Genomic DNA, 6,663 nt, shown 5'->3' with positions numbered 1-6,663 from the left:
AAAGAGACACAGATGTATAGAACAGACTTTTGGACTCTGTGGGAAAAGGCGAGGGTGGGATGATATGGGAGAATGGCATTGAAACATGTATATTATCAAGTGTGAAAGAGATTGGCAGCCCAGGTTGGATGTATGAGACAAGTGCTCAGGGCTGGTGCACTGGGAAGACCCAGAGGGATGGGATGGGGAGGGAGGTGGGAGGGGGGATCGGGATGGGGAACACATGTAAATCCATGGCTGATTCATGTCAATGTATGGCAAAAACCACTACAATATTGTAAAGTAATTAGCCTCCAACTAATAAAAATAAATGGAAAAAAAAACAGCCATAACATAGATGAGCGGTTGCTTTTTAGAGACTGTATAGCCTGTAGAATCTAACATATTTACTGTTTATCCCTTACAGAAAATGTTGACTCCTGACCTGTACACTGTATCTTCAGTGAGGGAATAACTGAGTCTATTATTTTTTCTGCCATGACACCTCTAGCATTTAGAACAATGCAGGCACATAGCTATCATCCAACAGACACTTGTTGTATGAATGAATAAGTAACTTATCAAAGACGGTGGTGGTGGTGGTTTAGTTGCCAGGACATGTCCGACTCTTGCGACCCCATGGACTGTAGCCTGCCATGTTCCTCTGTCTGTGGGATTTCCCAGCAAGAATACTAGAGTGGGTTGCCATTTGCTTCTCCAGGGGATCTTCCTGACCCAGGGATTGAACCCACCTCTCCTGCATTGCAGGTGGATTCTCTACCACTGAGCCATCAGGGAGCCCTTATCAAACATAACAGCTCCCAAATTATACAGTTCTTTCTTGAATCCAGATCCCCAAGCTCCCTCCTACCCCAGAAGTCCTTCTTTCATCATATGACTTGGAAACAAGGGCAATTTTGCACTCATTCCAATACAGAAAACACTAATCTTCTAATTTCCTGATGTTCATCTTTCTCATACCAATATTCCAAATGATATTTTATTTGTGGAAACAAAACAATACAAAACAACTTCTGAGATTTCCCAGCTCATCTCAACTTTCCTGGTCTTTTTTCTTCCCAAACATGTAGTTATTTTCTTCTTAGCAACTTCTTCTGAAAAAACCTCCCAGATTGTGGGTTACTTTTGCCAACTGCTTGATAGTCATAATTGCCTTCTCCACAAACTCAAATTACATTAATAACCAGGCAGGGCTGTCATCCACAGATTGTAATTATAAGAATTAATATGGAATATTAGAACTTAAGAAAAGGCGGCTGGGGACCAGAAACAGATTAAAACAAACACACAAGCACACGCACAGTCAGAGACATTCTGCTTTAGACTCCTGTCCTCTGCATGCTCCTCATACATCCTGGGTTATGGCTTGATGTGGAAATGATGCAACAGTCATAGTAGGTTAAGAAATAGGCTCTGGGCTCATGTTGCCTAGATTTAAGGAAATCCTGGTTCTACCATGAACTTACTGTGTGACACTAGTTAACTTTACTGCTTCGTGTTTTTCTCCCCCATCTGTAAAATGGGCATGCAGATTATCTTTACCAGGGTCATCTGTATGAGAAATATATGAAATAGTACATGGAGAATACTCAGAATAGGGATTTCCCTGGCAGTCCAGTGGTTAGGATTTCATGCTTCCATTGCAGGGACATGGGTTCGATCCCTGGTGGGGGAACTGGTTGGGGAACTAAGATCCCACATGATTCACAGACCCCCCCCAAAAAAATTTCAGAATAATAACTGGCATTAATACATGATAACTATTATAACAGTGGGAACTGAGCTGTACTTCTCAGGACTCAGCTGTCTTCTTTCTAAACTGGGAATTTTGGGTTAATTTTCACAGCATCGTCTGAATAGAGGTTTACTGAGTCATTGATTGCTGTGCCGTGCTCAATCGTGTTCAACTTTCTGCGGCCCCATGGACTGTAGCCCGCCAGGCTCCTCTGTCCATGGGATTTCCCAGGCAAGAATTCTGGAGCCGGTTGCCATTTCCTACTTCCTTCCTCATCCAGGGACAGAACCGCTTTGCTTCTCCTGCATTGCCAGGTGGATTCTTTACCACTAGCGCCACCTGGGAAGCCCTTGATTGGTAGGTGTGTTCAAACATTTATCACCTTTCTTTGTCTAATGCTTTTCCAGTTCGTTGCACATTTGAAAAGTCAAAGTCCATTCCTCCTATACCACCCATCTGTAGGTGCCACTGTTTCCTCCTGGCCTCTACTTGATCACTATGTCACTTCCACTTTGGGACTAACCTCTGATGTTAAGAGCAACAGAAAAACTTCCTGTTTCCATCATTTCTTGGGACTAGGTCATAGACAGTCTTTGTCTGGAATAGGAAGCCACTTTCCCTCCTAATCAGATGCCCGCTTCACAGTCACGAAAACAATGTGTTTTGGAAGTGCCGGGTTAGCTATTTCTAAATCGATTTTCCCTTAATATTGGCCAAATAGCACTTAGGCCAGCACCACCAGTCACCGAGGTGCAAGGTTCAAAACAACTGTAACAATAATTGTTCCCTGGTGGGAGCTGTAAAGGGCCTCCAGAGTACTTATGGCAAACACATCCCCCTTGGAAGATGACTAAGCAACTGTTTCTCTTCTTCCTGCAAAATGTTTCAAATGTCTCAGCCTGGAAAGCAAGAATGAGTTTAACAACTAAGAAACATTTAGGACAAGCTGAGTCCTTAAACAAGAGTCTCAGGAAACTGAATGAAACATAAGCCCATTTGCAATGTTTCCTCCTTTGCTTAAAATAGAAACCATTGTGTGCCAGTTCATGGAATTTTCTCTTCTTCATCATGGGGGAGTTGGGGCCTGCGGATAAAGCAGATTGAGAATTGCAGTAGCATACTTCTGATGAAGATTTTTCTGTGGTTCTAAACTTTCATTCTGTCAATTCCTTAGCTAGGGAAAGTCCTGAAATGAGAACAGCTTTTTTTTTTAATTAAAGAAATTTTAATTGCTAATACAATTTTTAATATTATAAAAATTGGCACTATTTCACATGTAGCACAGCTACATACTTCACTTTTTTAATTAAAAATTTTAAATTTTTATATAATCTTTAAAGGCTACTTTCTCATTTACAGTTATTTCAAAATATTGGCAATATTCCCTGCGTAGGACAGCTAAGTTTTTAAAAGTCTTATTTCTATTCCTACTCTTGCAGACGGGATGATGTACCCTGAAGCAATAAATTTTATTTTCCCTGAGCATTCATCTTGGAGCACAAAAGGGATCTACCTGAACACCCAGCCCACTGATTAGTCTACCAATTAGAAACTATTCTTTGGAAAGACATTTTAATTATGCAAATTTTTATGATACATGTGAAATAATACAGTATGATTACAATAATATATATAATTATATATCATGCATGTATGTGTATATTTATTGAATAAAATGAACAGTGACTATACTGTCCAACCTTAGAACTAGAAATTACCAACACCATAAGCTATTTGAATATTCTTTCCTAAATCTCACCCCACCTCCCTATAACCACAATCCACAATTGTGTTCTCTCGCTTTTAAAGTTTTACAAATAATATACATATAGGACTTCTTTGGAGATTCAGTGGTTTTCTGCTGTTGCTCATATTTGAAACTGCAATTGACTTTTGAATATAACAATCTGTAAATCTCACTAAGCATATTTTTCTTTCCAATAATTATACCTTTTACTTCTTTTTCTGTACATTTCTATGCTAGCTAGGATGCTAGTAAAATGCGGAAATGCATTTTACTTATCAGTCTCTGATTGTAAAAGGATATTTCTAAATTGCCTAATTAAAAATAGTGTGTGCTATACTTTTATAATTCCTTTACCTGATAGTCTCCGCCTTTTCCTAGTTTGCTGTGTGTATGTGAAACATTACGGTGATTAAGTTTTATAAGATTTTTTTTTAGAGAGACTGAGAAAATTTTTTCTCTACTTGCTAATGTGTTGAATTGCACTTTTAGATTTATTTTTAAAAATATTTATTTGGCTGCCCCAGGTTTTAGTTGCAGCTCTTGGGGTTGTCAGTCTTCATTGCGACACGCCGGATTTTTAGTTGTGGCATCTGGGATCTAGTTCCCTGACCAGGGATCAAACCTGCCCCTGCATTGGGAGTGTGGAGTCTTATCAGCCACTAACCACCAAAAGTCTCACTTTTAGATTTATGTTACTTTATCCTTGCACTCCTCATGTAAAGGCAACTTGATTGTGGTGTATTGTTTAAGAATAATGCTCTGTACATGTAGCTCATGGGGTTTCCCTACTGGCTCAGACGGTAGAGTCTGCCTGCAATGTGGGGGACTTGGGTTCAATCCCTGGGTCTCGAAGATCCCCTGGAGAAGGAAATGGCAAACCACTCCAGATTCTTGCCTGGGAAATCCCATGGATGGAGGAACCTGGCAGGTTACAGTCCATAGGGTCACAAAGAGTTGTACACGACTGAGTGACTTCACTTTCTTTTTCGTATGTAGCACATATTTTGGTGTTTTATTCTTTTCTTGAAAAAGGTTGACTTACATTTTTCTTTCATACTATTCTAGTCTCAGTTTTTGTTTCAAGGTTGTAATGGTCTATTAAAAATGTGTCGAGGAGTGTTTTTCTGTTTTCTTGGAAGAGTCTGTTCAGTTGAACCAGCCTGAAAAACCGTCTGAGTCTGCTTCTTCCTGTCCATATCCATTGTTGTGATACTAACACACAGGCAATCAGAGCTAACTTACATCTTCAGTTCAGTCGCTCAGTCGTGTCCAACTCTTTGCGACCCCATGAATCACAGCACGCCAGGCCTCCCTGTCCATCACAAACTCCCGGTGTTTACTCAAACTCATGCCCATCCAGTCGGTGATGCCATCCAGCCATCTCATCCTCTGTCGTCCCCTTCTCCTCCTGCCTCCAATCCCTTCAAGCATCAGGGTCTTTTCCAATGAGTCAACTCTTCGCATGAGGTGGCCAAAGTACTGGAGTTTCAGCTTCAGCATCAGTCCTTCCAATGAATATTCAAGACTTATCTTCTTCAGGATGGACTGGTTGGATCTCCTTGCAGTCCAGGGGACTCTCAAGAGTCTCCTCCAATACCACAGTTCAAAAGCATCAATTTTTTGGCACTCAGCTTTCTTCACAGTCCAACTCTCACACCCATACATGACCACTGGAAAAACCATAGCCTTGACCAGATGGACCTTTGTTGGCAAAGTAATGTCTCTGCTTTTTAATATGTTATCTAGTTTGGTCATAACTTTCCTTCCAAGGAGTAAACGTCTTTTCATTTCATGGCTGCAATCACCATCTGCAGTGATATTGGAGCCCCAAAAATAAAGTCTGACAGTTTCCACTGTCTCCCCATCTATTTCCCATGAGGTGATGGGACCAGATGCCATGATCTTAGTTTTCTGAATGTTGAGCTTTAAGCCAACTTTTCACTCTCCTCTTTCATCAAGAGGCTTTTTAGTTCCTCTTCACTTTCTGCCATGAGGGTGGTGTCATCTGCATATCTGAGGTTATTGATATTTCTCCCAGCAATCTTAATGCCAGCTTGTGCTTCTTCTGGCCCAGCGTTTCTCATGATGTACTCTGCATATAAGTTAAATAAACAGGGTGACAATATACAGCCTTGATGTACTCCTTTTCCTATTTGGAACCAGTCTGTTGTTCCATGTCCAGTTCTAACCGTTGCTTCCTGACCTGCATACAGGTTTCTCAAGACGCAGGTCAGGTGGTCTGGTATTCCCATCTCCTTCAGAATTTTCCACAGTCTATTGTGATCCACACAGTTGAAGGCTTTGGTGTAGTCAGTAAAGCAGAAATAGATGTTTTTCTGGAACTCTCTTGCTTTTTCAATGATCCAGTGGATATTGTGCTTATTTCATCCACTTTTCTGTGCTTTCTTTTTGGATGATTTTTTCTTATTCTATTTTCTCCTCCTCACCAATTAGGAGTTAAAAACACAATTTTTAACCCTTCATAAAATTTTATTGGGTATAAAGTTTAAATTTGTTAAAATTAAAGTCCCTCCTGAGTACAAGGATCCTGGGGATATGTTAATTTTGATCATTTTTCTCAACTTACCTAATATTGTCCATTATTTCATATATTAACTGAACCAAATTAGACATTGTTTACTACCATTGTGTTACCTTTAAAAACAAAAAAGGCTCATTAAACTTGATTAGGTGTTAAGTCTTTTCTAAAATTCTGTGACACTATTTTATAAATGCAGATGAGACCCATCTAGCAAGCCAAGTGGTAAAGCTTAAGATTAAACTTCATCAATTATGAGGGTTTTCCAGTGGCGCTGTGGTAAAGAATCCGCTTGCCAGTGCAGGAGACACAATAGATGCAAGTTTGATCCTTGGGTTGGGAAGACCCCCTGGAGGAAGAAATAGCAATCCATTCCAGTATTCTTGTCTGGAAAATCCCATGGACAGAGGAGCCTGGGGGGCTACAGTCAATGGGGTCACCAAGAGTCACATCTACTGAGTGACTGAGCATGTGCACACACACAAACACACACACACACACACACACACACAGTGCAGACTCAAAAAGAACAAATGATAACTTCTAGTCTGTGTTGGAAGATAATTAAAGGCATAAATAGTCTGTTTCAGATGTTAGTGTGTGTTTCAACTTTCATATGAGGTGTTAAGTGAGCATCAGTAG

Source organism: Cervus elaphus, chromosome 30, assembly GCF_910594005.1.
Source record: "Cervus elaphus chromosome 30, mCerEla1.1, whole genome shotgun sequence".
Taxonomy (NCBI): Eukaryota; Metazoa; Chordata; class Mammalia; order Artiodactyla; family Cervidae; genus Cervus; species Cervus elaphus.
This window is presented reverse-complemented; position numbering follows the sequence as displayed.